General features: G+C 46.9%; 1 protein-coding gene and 1 long non-coding RNA gene across 21 annotated transcripts in view; one reads left to right on the plus strand and one right to left on the minus strand.

Annotated features, from left to right (window-relative positions):
* The window catches only part of Msi2 (musashi RNA-binding protein 2), a 378,925-nt gene that overhangs the window by 256,498 nt on the left and 94,879 nt on the right, over positions 1–27,548 (minus strand). The window lies entirely within an intron of this gene.
* On the plus strand, positions 23,372–27,547 carry 0610039H22Rik (RIKEN cDNA 0610039H22 gene). Its single transcript, NR_131025.1, has 3 exons — positions 23,372–23,891; positions 25,293–25,385; positions 27,431–27,547. It is a non-coding gene; the product is annotated as an RIKEN cDNA 0610039H22 gene (long non-coding RNA).

The following is a 27,548-nucleotide window of genomic DNA, read 5'->3' on the forward strand; positions in this document are numbered from 1 at the left end:
CCCTTCCTGCCTCTAGCTAGAGAGCTGGTGTGTGCTGGGCTGGGGTGGATTTTGGTTTTGATTTTGGTAAGTTTTTAAAACTCCTCTTTTAAAACAATGTGCTTCCATCTGAAATGATCACTCAGAGTGAGGGCCCACTTGTGGGTCTTATTCTGTAGTCCAGGCTTGAACTTGTAGCAATTCTCCTGCCTCAGAGCCTTCCCAACTGTGGGGACCACAGGCATCAGTCATCATGCATGATTACTGCAAAGGGAGATAATTCCAATAGGGTGTTATATGTGCGATGGGAGGTTAGGGGAAAGAACACTTTAAGAACACACGAAGGGGGAAGTTAGCTCTAATACTATTGGCCCAAAGATACTAGTGATCACCAAAGCTAAAAGTCCAAATATGTCTTAAACCAAGCACATGAGAAGGCAGGAAGTGGGTCCCTCAGCAGGTTCAGGCCGAGAATTCAAATCAACTCTCTTGCTATTATATGTTTGTTCTGGAAAAGAGTTCCAAGTCCCCTAGGTAGAAAATATGAACTATTTGCACCTCCAAAAGCCTAGGCTGCTCTCCCCCGTGTCCTCTCACCCTGGGGAACTCTATGATAGAGAAAGCTCAGGATGGTTTGAATGCTAGCTCGTTATGGGATCCAGTTCATCATCCCCATCACGTGTATAGAAAAATCAAGCCCCAGCAAAAAGAATCATCTTCAACTCAAAGGCAAGGTGTGCACTATGGAGGACTCCTTCAAAAGGGCACAGACAGACTCCCATCCATTAGCCCAAGTGATAAAGGAGAATGTAGTGCTTACTGAGTCCAAAGTCAAGGATGGAATACTCCACCGAGAGTCCATGGCAGAGTTCCCTCTGCATTTGAGAATTTGACTCAGGCTTTATACTAACAACACGTGAATGGAAGACATGGGACAATCCCAAGACCACCACTTAGGCCTCCAGGCCCATTCCCCAAGGTGTTCCTCCAAGGAACACCCATACCCCATTGCAATTTTGTTGGGGTATGGGTGGGTGGTAGGGGTTTAAGACAATGTCTCACTATGTAACCTTGGCTGGCCTGGAACTCACTTATGTAGATCTGGCTGACTCTAGAGATCTATCTGCCTCTGCCTCATGTGTGCTGGGATTAGAGGTACCCATCACTACCATTCCCAGCTCCCTGGAATTTTTCCACCTTTCATTATGTTCACCACACCAAAATATTACTTGTCATCGCCACCACCATCAATATTTCTAGGGTCTGGGCAGAAAACAGACTGGTGGTCAAAACAGGTCCCTCCAAAATTCACGTCTACCCAGGGCCTCAGAGCTTGACTTTACTTAGAAAGAAGGTATCTCCAATTGTCACCATAAAGCTCCTGCCGTGCTAGAATCTTGGACGTGAGTGGGCTTTCTCAGGGCAGTGACTGCTACCCTGAATATGAAGGGGAAACGGGAAACATGTAGCTGTATGAAGAAGGGGAAAGGGAAGAGTCATGCCAGCGGGTACCAGAAGCCTGGAGAGACGCCGCTGGGATGCCACCCAAAGATCAGACTTCTTTTCTTTTTTGTGATTTTTTATTTTTATTTAATATGTATTGGTGTTTTGCCTGCATGTATGTCAGGGTGAGGTTGCCAGGTTCCCCTGGAGCCAGAGTTACAAACAGGTGTGAGCTGCCACGTGGATGCTAGATTTGAACTTGGGTCCTCTGATATAACAGCCAAAGCCCTTAATGGATGAGCTATTTTTCCTACACCAAAGATCAAACTTCTATACTGTGAGAGAATGCATTTCTGTTGTTTAAACTACCTATATAGTCTGTACACACACACACACACACACACACACACACACACACACACACACACACACCTACCTGTATGCCCTATAACAAAGGTCTACTCAGGAAAGGTCTGGGGTACTCCTTCCTCATGCTCATATTTTCTGGGTAATAACAGACCCAGAATCTGCCTGGACGCTTTCCACCAATACTCCCATTTGTGTGACCATCTAAAGGAAAGCAGGGTGCCATCTCCAAAGGAAAACGGGGTAAACCCACAGACAGCATCTATCAAAGGTGCCCGATGGCAGGGTGGTACAGGAAGGGCAGAACCAAGGACGATAAGGAAGGCGACCCAGGCTCTGAGTAGGGAGGTCAGATCCTGGAGAAGGCACATGAGAAAGAAGGGCCAGCGTCTGCAACTGGGAAGACTGCTACCACACACGAGAAAGGTTCTTGTGCTCAAAGGAAAGCCTTTGGGGGGGGGGCTTTTCCAAGCATAGAGCTCTCTGTGGGCCTGGTCTGGTCTCTGCCCTTCCCACAAGGTACCTTAGAAGGGCCTCATGCTGTTCAACAACAGGTCTCAGCCTCTCTTTCCAGCTCAGGACACTGGGCACGCAGTGCCAATGTGGAGTCAGAGCCCCTCCCCCTCCGTTCACAGAAGTCTCTGGCCCTTCATTTGTGATGTTGACTAATTTTTCCCCCTGAGGGTACCGTAAGAAACAAGTCTGACTCCTGGCCCTTCTAATTTTAAAACTTAAGATGCAAAAATGACAAGGTAGTTTCTGCTGATTCTGCTATCTTACGGAACAGGCTAGCTACCTTCCCAGTAACTCCAATCTTAGGACCATACTCAAGAGTCTAGAGCACCCTTCCAGCCAAAAACTTTCACACACGTATTGGTGGAGGCCACAAAGCAAAGGCCCAAATGTTGGCCAATGGACGAGTGAACAAAAGGACAGCATGGCATTTGGCAGGAAGAAGAACAGAGCAGTGACAGGGGAGGCCCACAAGAGCCCTGAATCCTCATACTAAGTAAAGGACAGTCGTTGTCACAGACCACAAACGTGAGACTGCATGCATGAGCGTCTGTAACGGGGATCTTGAGAGGGACATAAGGCAGACTGGGGAAAGGGAAGTCAGAAAAGCCAGTGGTGGCAAAAGAGAGTTCAGGATTTCACTCTGAAAATTCTGTGACGTTGATTGTGGAGGTAGGTGGTGGGTAGGCACATTTTTCTGTGAATATACTTTAAACTGCTGAGTTGTTAACAGGTTAGAATCAACCCAAGCACCCAAGGAAGTGCTCTGCGTGCTCCCCAACCACCCAAGGAAGTGCTCTCTCTGTGCTCCCTTCTGTTTTGTCCTCATTTAGTGCCTCAAGTCACACCCACAGTTCCGCACCCAGAGGGGAAAGTCTAAGTAACAATATTTTATGTTGCCTATTTCAGAAGTTAATTTAACTTCAGGGGGAACTAATTACAAAAACAACCACCAACGTTTCTGTGCTCTCTCTCCCTTCCTGTCTAGAAAGACCTGCCAGAAAGCGCTAGGGTTCAAGCTACAGTTTGGCATTCTGTCTAAATAGCTTTAAAATTGGAAGGGGGGAAAAATAGCCTTCATCTATATGGGGTTGGGATATAATTTACACACAATTATACAACACGGTCAGGTTACAACATTACCTCTGATTAAAACAACAGTAGCTCAGTAACAAGAGGAAGCGACCTCATAACGCAGTGACGGGATGCTTTCCTGGGCTGTCGCCACCCCACCCTCACTCCCAGAAACCCTCTGCAAGGCTCCCTCCCAGACTCAATTTAAAAAATACTACTTCCTCTTACCCCCGGGGGAAAGCGGCAGCTGCAGGGGTGACCTGTCCACAGATCATATCAGAGAGTAATATCCTAGACAGTGGCATTGAATCAGACTGGGCTGCGGGCCGTAACAGAAAAGGCAGGGAGATGAGTATTGCTTTGAAGAAGCACAGGAAATTAAAGAGCGTGATCCACACATCAACCGATGCTGAGCGAGGAGGCTGGCTGCTCCTCATCCCTACCACAGGCATCCAAGCTGCTTAGTACCCACAGACAGCTGCTCCATCCTCGGGAACTCCCCCGCCCCCATACTCCCAACACTGTTCCATGAGTCGGACTCACTGGGATGAAAGCACCTGAACTTCCTCCTGTGTTCCAACAATGACCAATACATTTCTGTAATTAAAACCCATCGTCTTTGGAACTGTGCCTTTAGACTACATCAGACAAGGGCTACACCCTTTACTGTGGTGAGCCAGTGAGGAAGCTGCAAGAGGCCCCTCCTGAGAGACCCGGCCAGGCAGCCAAAGGCAGTTCTTCATAAGCCACTGGGAAGAGTGGGAGAAAAGAAGTCAGACAAGATGGCAGACTGCTATAAACCCCTCCTAGAACCTGAGCTCATGGATCCCTCTGTGCCCATCCAAAGAGAAATCCTTCTAACTATATCCAGCGTGGTAGCATAGACCTAGAGTGATTTTGCAACCGTAAGAACAAGTTTAAACTATCATAGGTCAGTCTACCCATGCCTGCCTTTCTAGCACACCTCTGTATAGTATATAACAAGAATGAATGAAGTTCCCTAATAACTCTGAAGTTCACTTTCCCTTCTATCAAATGGGTGTAAGACCCTAGCCTAAAAAATATAAGTGGAGACTACCTGCTATTGTGAAATTACAACTGAGCATGCACACACATGGGGGAGGGGCAGAGAAAGAAATTGATTGATGATTAACTGCCTTTTTTTTTGCTTCCTCTAACAATAAAGTTAAGAGAAAATCCACCTCCTGACTGAGCCTGCATATATAAACAGCCTCCCTGAGATCTAGCTCCCCCATCGCCTCTTTGCTCTGATCTCTCGGTGTCTATCTTGGTGTTCAACCTGGATAATGTCGGAAGCTCTCCTTGCTGAAATCTAGACCATACGCAGGTATCAGGATGTACTAATAACACCGTAAGCTCAAAGAATCCCTTTCTCTCTCCCAAACACTATGTAGATACCACCAGGGTGGTAGATGGTTTCCCACATGGAAATTAAGTTTCAAACCGCCTCACAATCCAAAGTGCATGCCTGCTCTTTGGCCCAGCTCTGTGGTGGGTCTCCTCGTCCTCCACAGCGACCTTCAAGAAACACCAACAATGGGCTGAGAAGCTGTGCCGGAAAAATTCACATCACTCCCACTGCAAGAATTACAGACTCTCAGATACACAACTACAACAAGCCTTGCTTCAGTAGATGCCACTGGGCCTGGGAAAGACAGCCCAAGTGAGGAATTCCAGACCCTTCCCTCTGGTAATCTGGGAGTTATCTATAAGAACAACAACCTGGCCTGGTCCTCTGGAGACAGAATAAAAACTTTGCTGCTTGGCAGGTTCTAAAAACCCCTGCACCCCATCCCCCAAGCCCTCCAGTTGATTTCATGAAAAGAACAAATGGCGGCCTTAACCCTTAGCCCTGATTACCGTCATTACCATATTTTAGGTGTACGTGGCAATCAGCTCCTGATGAGCCCTGCTTTACCTAATCCACTGCACTGATAGAGCCTTGCATTGGTGATCCTGTCCTGCAGATGCTCGGCCCTGACTGCCACCTTAGTTCCAGAGGGCCATGCCCAACCCCACCCTCAACAGTTCTTTACACATTCCCAAAAGGCTAGAATGTGCAGCCAGGTTTCGGCAAAAGGCTACTTCGGGTAACCTCGGGGAAGAAAAGGGAAGTGGGATGGACAACGACGGACAGCCGGGCTCTTTTCTACCATTGCCCTATCAGGATACAAAGGAAAAAAGATAAACAGATGAGCAGAGAGGCCATCCATCAGGAACCCACTGTCGCAGTGCAACCTTTTTCCTAGCTTAAGAGACAATAATCTCGGGGGCTGGAGAGATGGCTCAGCGGTTAAGAGTACCAACTGCTCTTCCGGAGGTCCTGAGTTCAAATCCCAGCAACCACATGGTGGCTCACAACCACCCATAGTGATATCTGATGCCCCCTTCTGGTGTGTCTGAAGACATCTACAGTGTACTTACATATAATAATAAATAAATCTTTAAAAAAAGAGAGAGAGAATATGTCTGGGAACTGCTGCAAAAACCACAGAAGACATGTTAAAGCGCTTGCTCAGTCCATAGAACACTCTTCAGAGATGTGTACTGATCCCAGTGGAGTGAAAACACAGACAAGAAGGTTTGGAAGGAAGGAAGGAAGGAAGGAAGGAAGGGAGGGAGGGAGGGAGGGAGGGAGGGAGGGAGGGAGGGAGGGAGGGAGGGAGGGAGGGAGGGAGGGAAAGATCATTTCTAGTAGTAAGCCTTCTCTGTCAAGTGTGTTCTGAGGATCAAGCGCTGTGTTAGGCTTGGCAGAGGAGATGCTCACAGCAAGTAAAGAGGCTGGGCTTAAGAACACAGGATTGATCGTGGCCTGAAGGATGAAGGTCAGCCAGGAATACCCAGGAGAAAAGGGCCTCCAAGGCAGAAGCTCCAATATCCTCAGTGGCGATCGAGCATGAGCTATTGGTGGCCGCTAGTCTGGTAGTGTGCAGAGTCTAACTGGGCAGGTGAGACAGGAAGGCTCTTGCAGGCCGTGCCAGAGAAACAGAACCTCCATGGGGCTTAAACAGGGGAGGGGGCTCTTCAATCCTGTTGTTAAGGAGAAAAACACATCTATTCCAGGCGGAAAGATAGGCCGAGTCGTTCCAATGCTAGCAAGAAGGTTTGGACAAAAGGACAGGGTGTGAACCAGGGAGGAGATACCTGGATACTAGGACTACTAACTAAATTGCAAAAGGGGGGTCAGCTTTTATGCCCCAAGACCTCTTCCTGCCTCTGCTGCTATCCTGTTCTAGAAACATCCTAAGAGCAGGAGGAGAGGTGAAGCCACAGTTACATAAAGAGAGATAAGCACACTGCACCCTTGGCTCAGTGGTCTTTGAAATACGCGACCTTCTGTTAAGTCATAAATTTAAACTGTCTTGGGGGAGGTGGGAAATCCACCTCTCTTGTCCCCATAGGAAGTGCTGGTGTGGTTCCCCATATTCTACAAGTAGGGGGGAGAAGGGGGGACACAAAGAAGTGTTTGCAGTTAGACAGTATTTTTTTTTCATTAATTTCATTTTTTTAACCATTTCACCCTTCAAAAATGCAAGGTGATCTTTCTAAACCCATGAGGGCTGCTGATGCTCTGATAAGAGTGCTGATTCGGAGACTGGAGGGAGGGCAGGAGTGGGCACCGATCCCAGGATCCTGAGCAGGCCATGCAGGCAGATCAAAAAGAGCAAGAACTTCCACCAGTGATTTATGATGTGACCTCGGTGAGTCGCTGAGCTCCGTTTTCTTCTGTACAGAAGGAGATGGAAATCAAGTGTGCAGGCATCAGATGGGAAGGCACCAAGAGCACCCACAAGCTAGAATCCCTGTGCTCAAGAGGCTGAAACAAAAATGTGGAGAGTTCTAGACCGGCCCGGATAATATAACCAAAATTTGTGTGTGCGCAAACACTCCTTTAAAAAAAAAATTGGCAGGTGTAAAATAATCAGGACACAAAGCATGCTTAACACAGGACCGGGGCTCAAATGGCAGACATGAATCCCTCCCCATCCTTCCACTCCTTAGCCTTTCTTACCTCCGCCTGCTTGCCAGGGAACGAGGGTCAAACCTTCCCTGCCTGCCTCCCTCACCAAGCAGAATAAAAGGCACTTGAAAAGCCAGGAAATGCGCTCCATAAACTAAGAAACGAGTTACACAGACGTCCTTCAGTTTTCTGCACACACAGAGCTGGGGCGAACGAGCTCACCTCTGGCAGAAGCACTGGCAACCATTTGGGAAGGTCGAAGACACCTCAGTACGAAGAACATAGACACAGCCTATGAGAGGCAACGGTTTTATCAGCTTTCACCTCCACAGCTCCTGACCTTCTGAAGAGGAACAGACTGTCCCCCATTAGGAAGGTCATTTGGTGGGAGAGATAAAGCCATCTGTGCCTTGGAGGCAATATTTCTCTGTTACACCAATATCCGAATACATCCGTGTTCTGCTCGTGCCAGGGACACACTTCTATAAACTCTCACATAAAAAGAAAACTTAATTTTTCCAGTGAGGTAAATGGAAAGAGGAAAAGGAGCAACATTCTGAGGAAAAAAATATTACCAAGCAAACAGCACTGGGCCAGCCAGGAACATGGCTACATGTGCCACATTACTGATGGTTTTATAACCACGAGGTCTGCTCCATTGGAAGAACACTTGCACTGGGCAAAGCAATAGAGAAGAGCCTCTCGCTAACTGATCTAGCTGTCTGTTTACTGAGGTTAAGAGACGATGGGGGAGCCCAGACCTGTCAGCCAATGTTCAGGGAACTCATGTGGGCTCACTGCAGAGAGCTATGAAGGCAGTCACGTGGTCCACGGTATGGTGGCTAGCAGTTCTCTCTGAGGAACATTTTTGATAGGAAGGGCCTGTGCTTGGAGGTGAAAGCAGCTAAAGTCACTGTCTTCCATGGGCCATGGCTGTGAGATCTTGATAGAGGCATCTTCAACCCTTGGGGTGGTACCCAGGCCCACCTTGCACTCAGCAACTGCTTTGCAAAATCCAATCTCTCTTTCATCAGAGAAGAAAAAGCCGCCCATCCAGTTAAACCTCATTCACAATTCGCCAGTCATTCATTTCACACACACACACACACACACACACACACACACACACACACACACACACACACACACACACACAGGCTGCTCATGTGCCAGGTGCTGAAATAGGGACTCAGGCAAACACACCACCCAGAAACCATGCCCCCAAGGACAAGGCAGTGGTCAATGTACCCCAGAACAGAATTTGGGGCTTTTATCTGCTTGGCTCACCCCCCGCCCCCGTACTGGGAGTTTAGAAAGAAAAGCAATCTGCAGATGACTCCAAGTCCCTGGACACCATATTCGCCTCCTCTCTTGTTCTTGGGTAATCCATACACTCCTTATTGCAAAGCTGGGCACGAGCTCTCAGGAGATAAAAGCCTTTGTTCCTAAGGAAAACAGCTGGCCAGAGTTCTGTGTAATAGTCACAGAGATGCAAGCAGAAAGCACTGGGATGGACAAGTCTGGCTACACTGAGTCAGCCACACCCTTCCCTTTGCTACTACTTGACCATGTGATGTGGCATTTTGGGGATGTAAAAAGCCCACTGATGACATTTATAAGAAAGCAATGGTATTCACAGATATACTGGCAAATTCCCATCACCTAGGTATGTCATCTGCTGATAAGTCCTCAAGACTAAATGATGAGCATCATGTAACTACCAGGACCTGGAATCCCAAACGAACAAGTTTGAGTCTCTTGCTCTGGAAGATTCCCCCAGCTGCAAAAGAAATGGAGGGAAGGGTGATATGAGCTGGGTCAGAGGCATGGAGAGCTTCAGAGATGAAAGAGATGCCAGACTAGGGTTCTGAAGGCTGAATAGAAGTTTTCCCGGAAAACTGGTCACGTTAAGCATAGAATACCATCAACTTGCTTCAGTCCTTCTAAGTCTGACAAAGCGACGGAGGAAATCAAGTGGAAAAGAACATCTGTTGAGAGATAAGGACAGAGACGCAAGCAAGGATGACATCACCAGAGTCTTGTAGACCGTAACCAAGGAGACTGGACTCCATCCTGCGGGCAAAGGCTCATCGGTCATTAAGTTCCAAGCAGCTGCCTGAACCCAGTCAGATCTGCAGCCTATTTTAAGAGCCTTCTCTTGCCCTTCACAGAGGCCCTCCTTGTCTTCCTCAGCAGAATCTGCATTCCTGAAACCCAGGACACCTCTGATCATCGCGTGCAGCTGTTCTCCAAGTGGCATCTGTGGCTCATTTCCCGTTCAGCCCTCGCACTGGCTGGAAATAAGGCTATTCTCCCTTGGACCACAAATCTTATCGTTCACTGTCTTCCTCTGATGCTTACAAGCCTAACTACCCCCTAAATAATAATAATAATAAAATAAAATAAAAAATCACTCTCTGTCCCTAGCAGACCCAGGACAAATGAACGTGTGAAAGCTCTGAGAAGCAGGAAAAGATGGTCTGCTCCAAAAAGACCTGGAAACAAAGCGAAGGAACCGCCATGATGAGAATTTTTCCCTTTCCTAGCAGGAGGTCTTGCTCAGCCTCTCATGGTCGCTTAATCATCGGGACTCTAGAAGCAGCTACCTGGAATGAATCTTTATGAAAAGAAGAGAATAATTGAGCCTATTTGTCCTACAGGCAGAGCCAACACAGGAAGACGGACATGTGCAACTGAGCCAACCACAAGCGCACCCTCCCCCCACCCCAGGGACTTCACTGGCAATGTCCCCACCCCCAGCAATGTCATGCCTCCTATCACAACTAGCCAGGACCTCACTCATATGTCACCTTCACCACTAGGCTTTCCTTGACTGACCTGCTCGGATATTCATTCCCCGTATGCCTCACCAACTTTGCATCTTCTAAAAGACCCAATGATTTACTATTTCACTTGTCATCCAAACATTGTAAAGCCAGCCGCTTTCTTTTGCTTGAAGATGTATTTCTAGAACCTGGGCGGTAACTGACATGCAGTTAACACTTGCCTAATGAAAGAACATTCCAAAGCAACCTCCTCTTCTAGACAATGCTTCTCTGCATCCACCTAAGATGCAAACTGATCCAGACCGGTGGTCCTTCCCAGCAGTGCCGTTAGATTTCAGTTCCTTAAAGGCAGAGACCATGTCTCACTCTTCTCTGTATTTCCAAATCATCGGCAGTCCTCAAGTATATAATAACCCATTAAATTAAAAATCAAGTTTCCATGGAAAACAGGCAAAGAATCTACAAGCTACATCAATCTAACTTTATACCTAAGAGGTTTCTGCTTCATTCAGCAGAACAATGTCTCTGTCAGGCCTTTCTGGTGGGCAGAGCCCCAGGCCAGGGCTTCTGAAAGGGCAGAGACACTCAAGACTTGCATCTGTACGTGACTGATTGTCACCGGCCACTTGGGGTGACTGAAACTCAAGTTTACATGAAAATCAAGTACCATTTCCATTCTTCACCTGCGATGACCACATTTCAATATTCAGTCCTGCATGGGGAACGAAGTGTCCTTTCTACAAAAAAGCTTTCAACAGGCAACTTGCCAAAGGGACATGCTGGATAAGAACACAAAAGACCAGGAAAGGGGTATATTACTAGCTGGTTCTGAGAGAGGCAGCTAAGAACTATGGGAACTGAGAGAGTTGTTGCTGCTTAGGAGGCAAGGAGCTAGGGATCTGCAGAGATTTGGAGGAAACATCTTCAAAGTTGGAGACTTTTAAAAAAGCCATCAAGAGCTGGAGGGATGGTTTGGTGGCTAAGAGCACGGCCTGTTCTTCCAGAGAACCTGGGTTCAATTCCCAGCAACCACATGGCCGCTCACAACTGTCTATAATTCCAGTCTCAGGGGATCAGACATACTCACACCAAACACTTAATATGTAGGGCACAACTTGGTTAATACCATTGTGGGTGGCTCCAGAGAGCTTTGGGTGCCTTTTACCAGACAGCTAATAAGACCAGTTGATGGGGGAGTTTGGCAAAAACACCAATGCACGTGAAATAAAAATAAATTAAATTTTAAAAATGGCCATCAAGAGACTGGTATGGTGGCATATAGCTGTAAATCCCAGCACTTTGGGAGGCAGAGGCAAGGCCAGTCCAGGTTACAGAGTAAAATCTGTCTAGGAGGAGAAAGTGGGAGGCTGTCACAGAAGACCTGAAGAACTGCTGCCCACATGGGAAAAGGCTCCATGCAGCCCAAATGCTAGGTAAAGGATTGCTTTCTATTCCTGGGCACACATGCATGAGCCTAAGGGGAAGCAGAGAGGCTGCCAGAGAGGAAATTTCTCTCAGCTGATAGACGAGGGCTTGATAAACGCTGATACGAACAGAAAAAGTAGAAAGACGGATGCTCATAGCAATGGCAAGGTGCAGAGACACCACGAGGTAACTCCTTACTTAGGGTAGGATGCGTGCGAATTCAAAGGACCAAGGGCCCTCACAAACGCGACCCTCTGCCTTCTAAGATGTCAATAACCAGAAGACAAAACCTGCATTCACTTAGTGTTGTGGGGACTTGAGAACTACCCCCCCGACCCCCCCCCCCCCGCTCCAAAGTGGTTCACCCAAGAGGAGTCTGAAAATCCACTATGAATAGACTGAGGGTGACGGGTGAGCACTTCTGGGACTTCTCAGCCTGTTCTCAATCACCCTCACTTAGGACAGCAGGAAGACGAGTGTCTTCGATGTTCCAATGCCTTTGGGGAGCACGGCTCCCAGCCAAATCAAAGAGCTTTGAAGCAAGGGCCACACGCTTTGCTCATGTTCCACAGCCCCGTCTTCTCAGTCCTTCCTGGCCACCCATCGTGGGTTAAAAGCTTCTTTATGCACACTCTCAGTGCCCTGCATGGACTGATTCCAGCCACTGCTTTATCAGGGCCCTAACCAGGCACTTAAGATGCAGGGCACAACTTGGTTAATGCCATTGTGGGTGGCTCCACAGAACTTTGGATGCATTTCAGCAAACAGCTAATAGGACCAGTAGATGGGACATCGGGAAAAGGGTCAATTTGGCATTTACTAGGGCTCATCCTCACACACACCCCACTGCGCTTGCGTAAGAACCTGCTCCCATCAATTAGTCTTTCTTGAGCAGTCAACACTCAGTATATGACCCTCTACTTCAAGAACCTTTTGTCCGACAGGCACATACTTTAAGAAAAGAAAAAGGGAAACAAAAGAGGGATTTCTAAACCTGCCAGGCCAACATAAATAAATAAATAAATAAATAAATAAATAAATAAATAAATAAATAAGGGAAGCACTGAATTCACGAACAAAGAAAATTCTGAAAACCCTAAAAGGCCCCTGCCTGTCCTTCCCACTCAGCAACCCTGAACTGACCGTGAGATGCACTCATAGCCACTGAGGGGTATCACAGGGTGAGGGGCCACACTCCTTCCCCCACAGCATCCCATGGCCCCTTATCACCTGCCTACAGGACTGAGCAGGGCCTCTACTTGTTTATGGACTGAGGCAAGAGGTTAAAAAAAAAAAAAAAAAAAACCAATTCAAGAAATAACTTCCTGACAGGCTGACAGCTGACATTCTTAACTGAACACAGGATGTGCCAAGAAATTATCAGGCCTAAGTTTGCTCTCACTGATAGATGACAAAGCAAAAAAAGAAAAGAAAAGAAGAAAAAATTAACTCGGGTGGAAGAAGCCAAAGCCAACTGTAGCCACACGTCTCATAAATCACGACTTTTATTGAATGTTTCACCACATAATAACAGCAGTCAAATTGAATAAAGACGCCCTTCTATTAAGTTCCAAGGGAGACCGTATACCCCTCCAGATGGACCCAGAGTGTATGGAGGAAAAAACAGAACTTTGAGGGACTTAAGGGTTTGGTGAAAGCAGATTCGAAGGTGGAGACAGGGAGTAGATGAGTAGGTTCTGGACATGGCTTATCAAACATGGGACCCCAGAAGCCAGGGGCAGCGGGATAAAGCGAGAATAAAGACGCTCAACTCAGTCCAGGGCGCACTGGACGAGCAGATGGAGCAACCACTTCTGATGGGCCTGTAGAGCACCTGTAGACAGGCAAAAGCCGTGACGGGACTCATGTCTGATCCCATGGGAGGACTGTCGAATGAAAAGGACGAGTCAGTAGTTCACCATGGTGATGCCTGGCACACAAGTGAGCCCAATCATTCACTCACTTACAGGATCTGAGAAGGATGCAGCCAGTCCTCATGGGAGACTCGTTTCCACTGGAACCTTCCCTCCCAATGCCCATGCTCAAAGCCTGACATGCCAGCATCCCTAAGCTTGGAAAACTAAGCAAGAGATGTGGTAATTAAGACAGATTTCCAAAATGTCTCCATCTGTGAGGTAGGATGAGGAGTGGTAAGTTTGGTGAGGTTTTTCCCCTCTCCCATGTCACTGGAGGGCACGCCCTACCCATGTCACTAGTAAAGAACAAAACAATAAATAAAGGTGCCATTTTCTGAGCCCATGGAAATGCATTTACTGTCAAATATACACGTACTAAAATACCTATGGCCACCAGCTAGGCACACAGACATGTATACCAGGCACACAGCTCCGTGCACAGAAAGCTTTCCATAAACATTCCCAGGACCTAAAGCCCACTGACCTAGTCAGATGTCAGAGTTTCTGCCCTTTCCCCAGCCAATAGCAGGGTCCATCTGAGGAGCCAGGCACCGTGAAGCAATGCAAAAGAGTGATCTAACCGGGCAAAAGCACCTCTAACGCCACACTATGGAGAATTAGATGCCCTGATCCAAGTCAGAATGAAAGATTATCAGACTACCTAAGTTCAAGCTTGGTTTGTTCCTTTCCTCTTCTATCCTAACCCAAGGACGTCAAGAAAGGTAAGGTATGACTAAAGATGGCCTTCCATCCCCTAGGTCCAGGGAGTGAGGCAGGGTGGACTAGCATTCAAATAGTCAGCTACCAGCATGCCAAGGCACAAAGCATAAAGTCTTGAATATGGAAAGCAGTTGGGGTGCCCCACTTTCCAAAAGATTAAAATACTATTTCCAGTTGTGCCAGCTGTTTGCTTGGACCAGAAAGCTCCTTGAGGGGGTTGGGAGAAGAAAAAAAAATACCACTGAATCAAACATCTAAGGAGAACTGAAAACCCCAACCTCAAAAAAAAAAAAAGATCACCAGTGACACCAGCTTCAGAAGCAGGTCAGGATCAGGAGAGGGTAAGGTCTCATTCAGCCTGTGCTTGTTCCTCTCAGGGACTCTCTGTGGGCAGAAAGGATCTGAGCGATGGTAGCTACAACAGTCTCTGGTGTGGTATGGAGGTGTACAGTACTATGTGTTGTATGTATAGTGTAGAGGTACATTGTGCTGTGATATTTTACTGCATGTGTGCTGTTGGGTTGTGTGGTGTGCTGTGGTACTGGACAGCATGGTGCCTAGTGGGTGTATTTTGTAGCACGTGGGCTTTTTTTTAATATTATGGTGTACCGTCTTGTGGTATGGTGTGGCGTGTGGTATAGTGTTATGTGGTACTTCGTGTTGTATGTTTTTGTGTAGGATGTGTTACAATGCATGACCTTGTGGTGTACTGTATGGTGGTGTGGTGTGATGTGTGGTGTTTTGTGGTACTATGTGGTGTTGTATATCATTTTGTGTTTGTGTGGTGTCTTGTGTGTGTGGTATGTGTACTGTGTGGTATTTTATATTATTGTGTTGTAGTGTATCATATGGTACGGTGTTGTGAAAGACACTACCACATGGGTTTTGTATTTACTGAGCTGAATGGATCAATAATAAATCCTTACTGAAAAAACAAATTAAAGTAGACAGGCTTGGCCCGGATCGGGGAGCAATGAACTGGATTAGACCTAGACTGGACTCACAGCTCAGTTTGACCGAGTAGTTCTAGTTGATTCTACCTGAGCAAGAACACTTGACCTCTGGGAGCCTTAATTTCCTCATCTACGAAATGGGGAAGCATTCTCAGGGCATGCTGTAGTCTCGAAGCACGGATCCAATCGGATCGTGTGGAATGCTTTGCAAAACTGCAAAGACATCATCACTGATCAGTTTCATGAGCCTGCTAAGCGGCTCATCTAGCACTTGGCCCAACGCATGATTTTTCAATTTCAATCAACCCCTAATAGGGCTGGAGGGGTAGACGGACAGAAGTAACTCTAATCCCATGCTGACATCAATAGCTGATCACCTAAAGAGAGAAATCTTCTCTGGGCAAGAAGAGGGAACCCAAGTATCATGTAATTAGAGCAAGCAGGTAAGCTCAAATGTAGACAGAACAGGCTGACTCAGGCAGCTGCTTCCTGGGCAGCCAAAGCCAACACAATCAGCAGAGAGAACCTATGGAGATAGGTGTCCTCCAGGTGCAGGACCACACACATAAGAGGAAGAGGGGAACTGGGAGCACAGTCCCCCATTTTTAGCCTTATCTTCTGTTTACCCCACGTCCCTCCCCCTTCCTACCCTGCCACTGTGTCTCAGAATCCCCCAACAACATCTACTCTGAGTGGCCGGGGTACCCTGATTCTTGCTGGATACCTTCTGTTGCTGTGATAGAACACCATGACCGAAAGCAATGTGGGGGAGGGGACGGTTTATTTTGGCTTACAGTTCATAATCCCTCATGGAGGGAAGTCAAGGCAGTAACCTGAAGGAAGGAACTGAAGTGGAAGCCATGGAGGGCCTGCTTGTTGGTTTGCTCAGTTACCTTTCTTACTGCAACCAAGACCTCCTGTGGCTAGGGGTGGCACTGCCCACAGTGGACTGTACCCTGACACATCGATCATTAGTCAAGAAAATGCTCTACACCTTGATTAAATATGATGGAGGTATTTTCTCAACCAAGTTCTCTTCCCAGATGACTCTAGCTTGTCTCAAGTTGACAAAAAAATAAAATAAAATAGGAAAACAGGAAGAAAAAAAAAGTATCAGGACACTGGGCATGCCTTCAACTCCCTTTCTAAATCAGTACTGAATTCCTAACTATGTGATAATGTTTCCTCACCATGTTTTCCTCATCTTCAACTAATCCAAGAAGCTCTGCCTGGTTTTAATGGCTCTGCTCCCCACCCCTTGAGCCCCTGGCCTCCACAACCACTGGGAAGTCCAGTCATCTGGAACCCACCCAATCCTGTATGCTGTCACTATTTCAACATGCTCAGAGCCGCACCCGCAGGACTAGAAAGTCAAACCACTCTGGAAGCAACGGTGCACTTCCACGGCTATTCCCTCGCTAAGGCTTTCTCTCCAGTCCTCGCTGGATAGCCAGGCTTGCCCAACCTTTTCACAATGACGTTGTCACCTGCAGAGTTCATGCTTGAGAACCTTGCAGATGAGTTAACCTTAACCCACCAAGAGAAAAAAATAATAATTCCATGTGTGAAACAGGTTTATGATTTGGTGCTGGGTGCCACTCATAATATCCTGGTCTACGTGCAGCCACATATAGCACCTGAGCCCACAGGGTGGACACCCCTGTGACCACAGCGAAATACTTCAGACAGCCTCCTACTGACCTACCTGACCAGAACATGTCTGGAAGGGTGCTAGTCACCCGCAGCCAAGGACTTAAGTGTGACGCACCCAGCCACCATCTCCAAAAGTTTGACCTTCTATCTAGTTTTCTCTTCCTCCTCCTCCCATAAGCCTTGTCTTTAATTTAATCGTGCTTGAGGTTTGCAAATAACGCTCCCGGCCCAGCAAGGATACATTAACCAGATTAAACTCGAACCCCATGTTGTAAGACACCACATACTAGGCACCCAGTGGCCAACAGTCCCATCTGTACAGGAATGTTCAGGAGCACCTAGAAGTCTCACTTGAGGGGGTAGAGGTCTGGAAACCAACATAATCACCCTACAGTATTCGGGGACTTGTGTCCTAGCTGCCAAGTCTACCCTAAAGCACATGACAGATGCCAACAGTTCACAGAATGAATGTTAAACGGAATCCCTGGGAGGTCTGGGATAACCATCCTTTGAAAGTCTGGACTTTGAAAAGCAATGTAGAATCTACAGACTGAACACACGCGGCATTGTCTGATCTCGGAAGCTAACCAGGCTGGGCCACGGTTAGTAATTGGATAGGAGAAGCAATGTAGGATCCTCCCATAGTGTTAAGGAAACTGACCTAGAAAAAAAGTACAGGGCAAACAGAACCAAAACAATACACTATACTGAATTCCTAACTATGTGATAATGTTTCAGGATAGAAGTCCAGGGGATTGATGGGAAAGCTTTTTAACTGGGCCTGGATCTAGACCTGGACCTGAACTTCTGTTTGCCCGGGTTTGAGCTATGTTACTACACATGACTTATGTTAATGGCTACAGAACAACAATGGTTACTGCAAGCAGCTTATCTTAAAACAATATAAATCAGTACCGCCACCCTATGACAAGACAGTTCCCATATAACTTTGTCTTTTATATTCTCTAGCTGATTAATTGGGGGGTGCTTTTCCTTCCCTCGTCTGTGTACACAGTTTCTGTTGGGGGTGCTCCCCCTGTTTGCTAGTCTACCATATATGGCTGTAACACAGGAGGCTCCAGCCTATTTCTTATCATCCGGTCCCTTACTCCAGTGCTGGCGTGGTGAACTGGTTGGTACCCTTACCCATGCCATCAGCCTCCCCACGGGCCTCTCTGTTATGTAAGATTTGAAAACTGGAGATCCCTCTTCAGGATTGCCCTGCAGCTTGGTTCAGAAGGGGAAGTGGCTTGTTCTGGGCTTTGTTTCCCCTGGCAGCGGAGGGGGGTGGGGGTGTGTGTCGGGGAGGTGTTTGGCTATTTCAGTAGCAATATCCTGTGTCGCCGAAGAATCTATTTTTCTGGAATGTTTGAAGCAGGGTTGTGGCAGCAATGGAGGCTTCCTGATTGAGATGGCATGGTGGCCTCTGCTCCAGACTCGGCAGCTGTGGCAGGCCCTCTCTGACTCAGAAGGACTTCCTGATGCCCGGGGAGTGGTAGCTACCTGCAGTCCCAGACCTGCTGCAGGGCTCTGAACACAGAGCCTGGAGCTTTCTCTACACCTCCTAATGTTTTCTACAGGTATTTTCCCATTCCTCAACACATTCCTTACTGGCTTAAAACTGGATAGGATCAGGCTCAGCTCTCTGAAACCAGACCAAAATACTGTCTCTGTTCTTGTGTTAAAAACAGATCATTATCTCGCTCAAAAAGACATAGAGCAGAGCCTGACATTTCAGTTTTGGTTCTCTTCTCGCTAGCTGCCTGACCTGGGACAGGCTAGTGCTAATGTTTACTGGGGCTCAGCTTTCTCACCTAGAAAATGAAATAGAGAAACAAGACAAGGCCCAAGGTCCCTAACTCTGCTTAACACTGGCTGACTGTAAACCCTGTGTCCTACTCCGAATTCTGTCTTGGTTTCGTTTCGTCTTTTTTATTTTTTTATTTTTTGCAATCAGCTAATCAATATGCACTATATATTCAGAAAAACTGTCCTCATTCTTGAGCAAACAATTGCAAACTATGATCTGAAACATGCCCTCACCTGGAACTGAATGTGGCCTATGAAAGAAAGGACCCACAATGATAAGAGTACGCAGGCAGGGTGAAGAATCGCTGGTGTTCCTCTAGAAACAGGTAGCAATACTGGTTTCGGTCTCGTTTATATTTTTAACATCAGAAAGTACCTGTTGCTTCTTTGTATGATGAAATAAATAGAGAACAGGTGTGGTGTGCTTTTCTGTTTATCCGAACCTACTAAGAACAGAGCTGCAGGGGGATGGGAACACGCTGATAAGCTTGCTGGTAGTGAATACGAAGGGGGGGGGGGGCCAGTTATGAGGATTGGGGTGGGGCTTCCCTCAGCTCCCCACTCTCCTCTTCCCACACCCATGTAAGAGCTTTCTCAGGACAGTTACACTGTAAATTATGATTCAGAGGAAAGCTATTTCCAGCCACGAACTTGGGTAAATGTTAACCATGTAAGCTGCTTAGGCAAGTAAGTAGGTTAGTGTTCAGAAGTTAGGTAGGTCAACAAGCCCCAGAGAGAGGCTACCAAACACACTGAAGAACAAAATGTGGAAAGTCAGGGCCAAGTGGACCAAGAAACTCAAGGCTGAAAACTCAGCCTTGCCTAATCAAGTAGCTCTGGGTCTTTTTCTGATTTTTGTTTTCCCCCAGTGCTAGGAATCAAACCTATAGCCTATAATGCATGTCAGGCAAATGTTCTACCATTAACCCTTTTATTTTTAGAAATACTCGTTGATATTTTTAAAAAGCTAAGTTCTATGCTGGCTAGTTTGTTGTTAGTCTGTTTGGTTTTTTGGTTTTGTAAACTTGACACATGCTAGGATCATCTGGGAGGGAAGACTATTAAATTAAGAAAATGCTTCCATAGGACTGGCCTGTGCGCAGGTCTGTAGGACATTTTCTAAGGTCACTGGGCTGGTGGTGGTCCTGGGTCTCTAAGGAAGCAGGCTGAGCAAGCCATGGAGAGCAAGCCAGGAGGCAGCATCCCACCATTCATGGCCTCAGCGTCGGCTCCTGCCTCCAGGTTCCTGCCCTGTCTGAGTCCCTGTCCTGACTTCTCTCAGTGATGGACTGTGACCTGATGAAGTATGAGCTGAAATAGACCCTTTCCTCCCAAACTGTTTTCTGCCATAGTGTTTTATCACAGCAATAGAAACGCTAATCAAGCAAAGCTAATATCCCAGATTTATGTTGAGAGTATAAAATAGCTCCTTTTTCCCTAGGGGAAGAATATGATCTGAAAATATATATTTAAATATATATTTATATTTAAATATATATTATATTATATATAATATAAACACACATATTATGGATATTTAGGGTTTTTTTTGGGGGGGGGGTCGAGACAGAGTTTCTCTGTATAGCCCTGGCTGTCCTGGAACTCACTCTGTAGACCAGGCTGGCCTTGAACACAGAAATTCTCCTGCCTCTGCCTCCCCAAGTGCTGGGATTAAAGGTGTGCGCCACCAATGCCCGGCAGGATGTTTAGATTTTTAAAATATCACATATTAGTGGTCATATAATTCTATTACCCACTCATACTGCATGTACACACATACATAAAAGCATCTCTAATATATTCACAGTGGCCAGCATGGTGGCTGAGGCAGGAGAATTACTTCAAATTCAAGGCCAGCCTGACCTACTTAGTGAGATTCACAGCAGCCAGGGTAACATAGTAAGACCTGTCTCAAAAACAAATGAACAAATTAGCCATAGTCTTCAACCCCAGTCATGTCACCTGATATACATACTATAAAAGGTGACAGGTATGTGAGTATATTGATATACCAGTGTTATTTGTAAGAAACTGTTAACAAGTTAACCATTCAGTAACAGGAGTTGACCCCACCAAGTATAATCAAGTATAATTCTAAATTGCTATACCATTGAGACAGTAAAAACTTTGTCTTTAGAAAATGGTGAATGGGGCTGGAGGAATGACTCAGCGGTTAAGAGCACTGACTGCTCTTCCAGAGGTCATGAGTTCAATTCCCAGCAACCACATGGTGGCTCACAATAATCTCTAATGGGATCTGATGCCTTCTTCTGGTGTGTCTGAAGACAGATATAGTGTACTCATATAAATAAAATAAATCTGAAAGAAAGAAAGAAGGAAGGAAGGAAGGAAGGAAGGAAGGAAGGAAGGAAGGAAGGAAGGAAGGAAGGAAGGAAGGAAGGGAAGAAAGAAAATGGTGAATGATATGCAGAAAGGTTCATGATACAGTTATGAAAACAAACCAGCAAATGACGTGTGACCAAGCATGAATGCATGTACAGATACACATATATCCATTTCTTTTTTTTGTCTTGACAAAAAGAAAGAAAATGCATAAAAGCCTTAAGAATGGTCGTGTAGAAATGGTAAATGGAGGGACTAAGGGCATTTTACTTTTAATACTGATGGCTTCTCAAAGTTTCCCACATGTTTCTGTAATTGGGAAGAGGGCAGGAGCAGTAGTCAATGTTCTAAGTAAACAAGCCGTAGGAGGCTCTCTGCTCTGTAAATGTCGAGACTGGATTCGAGCATGTTCTCCCCCTCGTCGATGGAACTTGTAATGTGACCCCATCCGCCGTAGGAATGAAGCAGACATTACGCACTTAGCGCATTTGTAGGCACGAGTGGTGCGTTAAGCTGTTTTTTAATTAATTAATTTGAGTCATGAGCATTTGAAAGTGACTATTTTATGGAGCTGAAATTTACATTTATCTCCCATTTTAAAGCCCATTTAGCAAATTAAGAAAGGAAACGGCAACACTCGGGGAAGTTACCGAGCCTACCCGCGTGCATCGTGTGAGAGCAGCTCCGTTGTGGCGCACTCGAACAGGGCTGTTCTGCAAGACCTCTAGAAAATAGCAAGCGCTGTACAAAAGCCTCTGTGAAATACTGTTTTCATCAACAGCCTGGCTGCCTGTGTCTCCATTGTGAGACATCACTGAGGCCCAGACAGCTCAGTGATCAAGAGCTCTGCCAGAGGTCCCAAGTTCAACTCCCAGCAACCACATGGTAGCTCACAACCATCTTTAATGGGATCCGATGTCCTCTTCTGATGTGTCTAAAGACAGCTACAGTGTACTCATATACATAAATAAATCTTTAAAACAAAAACCTGTGTTAAAACCCCTCATAAGCATGGAGAGGGTACTCAACCATCACCCAGTGTTATAGGGGTCTCAAATCAGAGCAGGTGGTCAGGGGAGACTTCTGAGAACCCACGCCTAGACCTTGATCTCAGAAAGAGGAAAAAAAAATACACTAAAGAGCAACCAACACACTAAAGAGCAACCAAGACAGGGGCCGGGGCCAGGGCCAGAGCTGGGGCCAGGATTGGGGGCGGGGGGGGGGGGGTGGTCATCACTGCAAACCGAAAGCATTCATCAGAGCCCTTTCTCCCACTGGAATGCTGGGATACTAAGACCGGTCGTTCTTTCAACAGGAAAGAAAAGCGTAGGCCAACTCTTGCTGGCTCGCTCTGCTCCTTCGGCACAGTTTACTGAAGCGTGTGAGGCTCTGCCTAACATTTAGGATATTTTGATTTAAAATGCAAACAGCAACACTGATAAAGATCGTGGCGCCAAAGCGGGCCCTCGAAGGAAAGGGCACACTAACTCCCCTCCTTCTAACCCTGGATCTCACAGCTACCTAAGCTGACGGCTTGAAATTAACTCATTCAGTTAATAATTCAAAGCCATGGGCTGGACAAGTTTTAACGCCTCAATGTTGGTTTATAATTAACCCAGACCGTGGTGTTCTTAGGTGTTTGATTTTTAATTAGTCTATTGATTAATCAGTCTGGTTAACAATTATTTATTTCTGGGGCCCTTTACTGTCTTCTATTCTTGTTAAGGGAGGGTGAGGGTTACCCTGGCTCCTTTCTCCTCTGAACCCCTCCAGATCACAGTCCCATCATTCTCTAGGGACACTGTAGATACAGTATTGAGACCAGAAAGGAAGCCTGCCCAGCCTGACACAAATGAAGGTACCCCCCCTTTTGTTCATCTGTTATCCTTGGTATCAGATTCTGCTCGCAGGAGCACATGAAATGAAGGAACTCACAGAATGGCACCCTACCCAGGCACAGGCTGGGCCCTCTCATCCCTTCCTTCCCAGTTCAGAGCTAATTGACATCTTGTGTGAGCATTGCATCATGTCCCTTTGCAAAGCCAGAAGCAACTGAGAAGGTGCTACACGCCCCTGCCCCCCCCCCATCTCTCGGGGGACTAACCCAAAACAAATTACTCAGTAATGGGAGGGCCCCTCTCTCTGGCAGAGGCCCACATGTCTGTCTGTTCAGCAGTTTCTTGCCTGCTCTATTTGTAGGGGTTGCAGGGGATCAGAGAGGTCACCACCTCTCTCAGGGTTACAGTGCTCTGTAGCACACAGCTGCTCAGAACCCACACTCCTCCCCGTGACAGAGGAGGAAGCACAGTTAACAACAAGGCTGGTGACTGATGCCCGTTGACGTTCTGGGGTGTCCTCCCTCGACGATCACAAAAAATTAACCCAAGACACCAGCACCAACACCAACAGTCCACCAGGGGATCGAAGCAGGTCCTACCTAGGACAAGTTTTCTCAGCATTCAGCACTATGTCACCAAATGACCAGGAGGCAGCCCAAGATGGAAATCCTTGGTAGAGATTTCCTTTGGAAAATTCCACTGTATATCCATGAAAGACCGATCTTAGAATTCTTATGGAAAAAAAAATTATCTTTACAGATCCCATGCAAGGGTGTCATGGATAACCAGGGGTCCTGGACCACAAAGCAACTCCTCTGGAAGATTCATGTATAGGACAACTCTGGGCTGCAGGAGCCCCTAGGACCTGGGTGAGCTGCTTTAACTTCTTCCTCTCTAAACTCAGCTAAAGACCCGGAACCCTACAGAACCCAGTGTGGATGCCCATCATTGGATGATTGCATCTGCTGCTGGCACCAATCACAGAGCTGCCCAGGCCTACAGGGTACCACACAGTTGGCGGAAGTGCAGGGACCCATGTGCCCAGGCCATGCCACAGACAACCGCAACTGCATCCTTCAATGAAGCTCCAGGTAAAAGCAACTGGGCGTGAGAGGGATGGCAATGTGTGTGCAAGGCTTCTCCCTGGTGCCTTTCAGGTTGGGATTTAGCATCTTCGGGCAGCTACCCACAGGTCCCTTTAACAAGCCTCGGGGGGGGGGGGGGGGACTGGGAGCCACACTGTTCCTAGCCTACAGGAATAGCCTCAGGGCAGCAGCAGGAAGGGCTGTTCCCGTTCAGGAAGCTGTGTCCTTTCTGAAGACCTAGAACCCTGGCCAGGATGGGAGCCTCAGAGTCCACTTGAAATACCCTGGGAAAACACCCCTCCCCAAACTACATCTGTACTCCTCCTCCATCCAACACAGCCTTCGAGTAATCCCCACCACCTGCCGGTTTCTCATTTTCTCTCTTGCAACAACTTAAAATTTAAAAGAAAAAAAAATTTAATCACAATTCAGGAAAACACACCCACGCATCTTGCTCACTAAGCGTGAAAGCCACCACTCCCTCGCTCAACTCAGCCCCTGCTCCACTTCAGAGAGTGGAGGAGAGAGAAATGTCATTTGACACCACAAACGCTGCCTCCTTCTCAACCTGGAGGCCCCACCTGCCGGCATGTTTGCAAGGCTAATTCCAATCTCACTATTTGAATACACTTGCAAGCTGGGAAAACAAGCCAATAGTTCAGAGGATCCAAGGCAAACTCCGTCTGACAGCCCTAGCCCCGACGGCTGCCAAGACTGATTGACTGGCTGGTTATATTTAGAGGTGGAGGAGGAGGGGACATCAAACAGTGTAGGGCCTCCCGAACTCAAGAATGCTGTGTTGAGAACGACAGACTAGCAAATAAACAGCCGACAGCCATTCGGCTACATCATCTGGCATCCGCAAGGCACAGGCTCGCCTCCATAAACTACAGGGAATTTCAAAAGCCACCCACACCATGGCAAAAAAGAAACAACAGGCAATTAGGCCAGGTTCTGCCACAGCATCCTCACAGTTCCTCTTTGGCAGCAAGTAAACAAATAGATATGATCTAATCCTTGCTCCCCATCACCTCCGTATTCTTGCTCTGAGACAGCATGATATGGAGCAAAGACCAAGCCAAGGTTCCATGGTACAAAGAAAACCTTCTGTTTTAAACTTGGCCCTACCAGGATACACTAACATACTCCCTTAATCTCATCCTTCCAGAGGCTAAGGCAGGAGGGTCACAAGTTCAAAGCCAGCCTGGAATAAATATAGAGAGACCTTATCTCAAAACAATAATTATTGTTGTTATTATTATTGTTAATTAGGGCAGGGAGAAGAACTTAGTTGGTAAAGTACTTGTCTTACAAGCACAAGAATTCTATCCTCAAAACCTGTGGGGTTTTTTTTAATTGTTGTCATTTAGCTTTTTATTTTATTTATTTGCTTTTTTTTTTTTTAAGTTAGGAGTGATGGCTCATGACTGTAATCCCAGAATTGGAAGGCAGAGGTGGGTGGATCCCTGGAGCTCAGACACTCTGGCTAGTTCCAAACCAGTAAGTGACCCTGCCTCAATAAAAAGGTGAAGAGTGTCTAAGCAAACACACCCTCGGGCTTCCACACACGGACAAACACGCGTGTACCCAACACACATATAAGCACCAATGGAGGTACAACACCTAACAGGTCCTATGCTATTAACTATTACATGGAGAGGTAGAGTGAGCTAAGTTTTATTTCTCCTCTCCTCTAAAAGACAGAAACAGCAACTGAGTCTAAACAGAGATCGGGATTGTTATTTACAACCCCCAACAGCATGCTTTATAGCATCCTAACGGCTGCTGCACATACGTGATCCCTTCATAGGACAGTGAGGAACGGAGAGGAGTCAGAGAGACTCCAGAATAAAACTGGAAGCCATCAGAACCACAGGCCTGACTCTAAGGTCAGTCAGGATAGATAGTATCCATCACAGGGAGAGTCTCTTCACTCAGTCAGCATCTGAGACGCTTCAACGCGCCAGGCACACAGTACACAGGGGGCTGTGACATGGCTGGGCCACAGTTCAGTAGCAGAGGCCTAGTCTTGCGTGTGCAGAACCCTGGGTTTTATCTTCAACATCAGGGAAGAAAAAGGATTCGGATACATATACAGGAATAAAGCAAAGAAACAAGAGAGGATAAGAAGCTCCCAACACCAGAGGAGCAAGAAGTGCTCAAAAGAATGCAATCTGCTAGGATGACATTGCAGCTTTCTCCCCCTGCCCTGCCCTTGACTCTCCTAGACTTTGAGCCTGCCAACAGGTGCTGCTGTCCTAGAGAGGCTCCTCCACATTCATGCTGAGGTATGCCTTCCTGTTGCACTCACAGATGCGACTGGGTCTGGCTTTGAGACCACCCCACTCTCCCTCTAGAACAGCAGTTTTCAACCCATGGGTCATGATCACGGCTTTGGAGATAAAGTAATTCTTTCACCTAAGACCACTGGAAAACAAAATTCATAACAGTAGCAAATTTACAGTTATGATGTAGCAACAAAAATAATTTATGTGGGGGTGGTGTCACCACAACACTGGGAACTGTATTAAAAAGTTGCAGCGGTAGGAAGGTTGTGAACCAGTGTCCCAGAGTACCTGTGCCAGGAGGTACCACCCGGGTACCTACCTGTGGCATCTGTGATATCTGTCCCCATAGTCCCGGTGCTCCATGTGACTTCCCCTCCCCCTTTCCAAGGTCCCCTGAGCATCCCAAGAGCACAGTAAGTGTCCACGGACACTAGCTAAGATGAATGAATACCCACAGTTCACAGACTATGCCCCGAGGGAACTCCCCAGAACCGCATGCCTCAGTTTCCCCATCTGCTGACCTTCAAGGGTGTGTTTGTGTATGTGCCCTTGAGTCTCAATAGAGGATTGGTATCTCTGAATATAACCGGATCCTTGCAAACAGCAAATGTTTTCTGTTAAAATGAAAAGTCAGTTCTCTGGATATCAACTGCTGACAGACAGGAAGTGCTACAAGGCCTGAAAAACAGACGGGCTCTGGGCTGGATTTTTGTAAACTGTTTTTGTTTTAATAAACTGAGGCTTTTGTTTTGTACCAAAAAAAAAAAAAAAAAAAAAAAATCTAGTGCTCTGACGGATGAAAGCCAACAATGCTAAAAAAAGAACGGGTGGGGGATTGGGTGGGGGTGTTGGGAGGTGGGGACGACAATGGAGGGACAGAGGAGGAGCTGTGGAAGATAAATGGCCTAGGCAGATCTGAGCAACAGATCCAGGTTGACAGAACACAAAGCACATACAGGACCCAAGTGTCCCCACTGTTCGGTTGTTAGCACAAGACCACCCCAAGTGGGGGCTCCGGGCTTGAAGGACGGAGGGGGGTGTGGCACTCAAATCCAAGGACCCAGCAGATGCTGGCTTTTTAGGGGCTGACGAGGGGAACTTCATGGTTTCAGTTATTTGGGTTTTTTTTTCCCCCTTGTGGCCTGGAGGATAGAGAGGGGAAGGGGGCTTCACAGAAGTGGCGGTCAGCGCACGGGTGGGAAACTGGGCTTAAATGCAAAGCCATTAGAGAAGCCTAACTTTTAATTTATCAATTAGACACCATCTGTGGATTGTGCTCCTTGGAATAACTGTTGAATCTGACAACGCACTGCGGCTTCACGAAGTTTCTGCTGTCCTTGATGCTGTTTAATTAAATTTCTGCACTTAACTCTGA

Source organism: Mus musculus, chromosome 11 (genome assembly GCF_000001635.26).
Source record: "Mus musculus strain C57BL/6J chromosome 11, GRCm38.p6 C57BL/6J".
Taxonomy (NCBI): domain Eukaryota; kingdom Metazoa; phylum Chordata; class Mammalia; order Rodentia; family Muridae; genus Mus; species Mus musculus.